This window comes from Otolemur garnettii, unplaced genomic scaffold, assembly GCF_000181295.1.
Source record: "Otolemur garnettii isolate 467f Iridium unplaced genomic scaffold, OtoGar3 scaffold00156, whole genome shotgun sequence".
NCBI lineage: Eukaryota > Metazoa > Chordata > Mammalia > Primates > Galagidae > Otolemur > Otolemur garnettii.
In genome coordinates, this window is record NW_003852551.1 from 863553 (window position 1) to 864841 (window position 1289).

Genomic DNA, 1289 nt, shown 5'->3' on the forward strand with positions numbered 1-1289 from the left:
TTGCTGTGAGCTGTTATGTCACAGCACTCTACCCAGGGGGACAGCTTGAGGCTCTGTCTCAAAAATAAAATAAAATAAATAAATACAAGCCAAGAAACAAACATTTCTCCTTGTGATGCCATAAGGTATTCACGTAAGAACACAATTAACTCTGCGCAGGCTGTCCCGGTTATAATGAGAGAAGATTCACAGGGCAGTGAGAACATTGCCTTCTGCCTTCTCAAACAGTTTATGCTGAAAAGTGAGTCCTCAGCATTGTGCTCTCAAAACTGTTATGCACTTAATTCTCAGGATCACTTTTTAAGAAGTTAAAAATAACTGACTGGGTGCACTGACTCACGTCTATAATTCTAACACCCTGAGAGGCCAAGGCAGGTGGATAGCTTGAGCTTAGAAGTTCAAGACCAGCCTGAGCAAAGGGAGACCCCTTCTCTACGAAAAATAGAAAAATTAGCCAGGTGTATGGCAGGCGCCTGTAGTCCCAGCTACTAAGGAGGCAGAGGCAGGAGGATCACTTGAGCCTAAGAGTTTGAGGTTGCGGTGAGCTATGACGCCAGAGCACTCTACCCAGCACAACAAAGTGAGACTCTGTTTCAATAAATAAATAAACAAACACCCTACAAAGCCCTTCTTTAACTTTCCTAAAGCTTGTTTGTCTTTAAACACCCAAAATACAGTCCATGCTGTTAACTCTATGCTCTGATCTTACAAAGCCCAGCTGTGTAGGTTTCCAGGCCGGCTGAGGAAACCAGACAGCAATACACTGCCTTATAGCTACACTGTTTGTCTATATTTTAGAGACTTTCCACTCTGCTCCCCTGAACTGATTGCATAGTCACCAGCAACACAGTTTCAATTATTGAGGCTTCCCAATATGTTTTACTTTCAGTTAAGGTCTCAGCTCATGGCTCTGGGGCAAACTTATTTTGTCAATGAAAGAAATGGAAAGGAAAAAGCACCCTCCTTTCCTTGCATGGTAACAAAAACAAGACACACCAAAACAGCAAGAAGGACAAAATCTCATAATAAAGGGCAATCCTTCGCACGGAAAAAGTTAGCTTTCGGAAACACTTCCGACATTATTTTTTGCCTCACTTTGCCACAAACCTGTAAGACAAGAAGAGTGTTGGGAAACTAAAGTTGTTTTGCTGTGGTTCCAACTTTTAAAGCATGGCAGGAAAAGGAGGCCCCTGGGGCGGCGCCTGTGGCTCAGTGGGTAGGGCGCTGGCCCCATATACCCAGGGTGGTGGGTTCAAACCCCGCCCCGGCCCAACTGCAACAAAAAAATA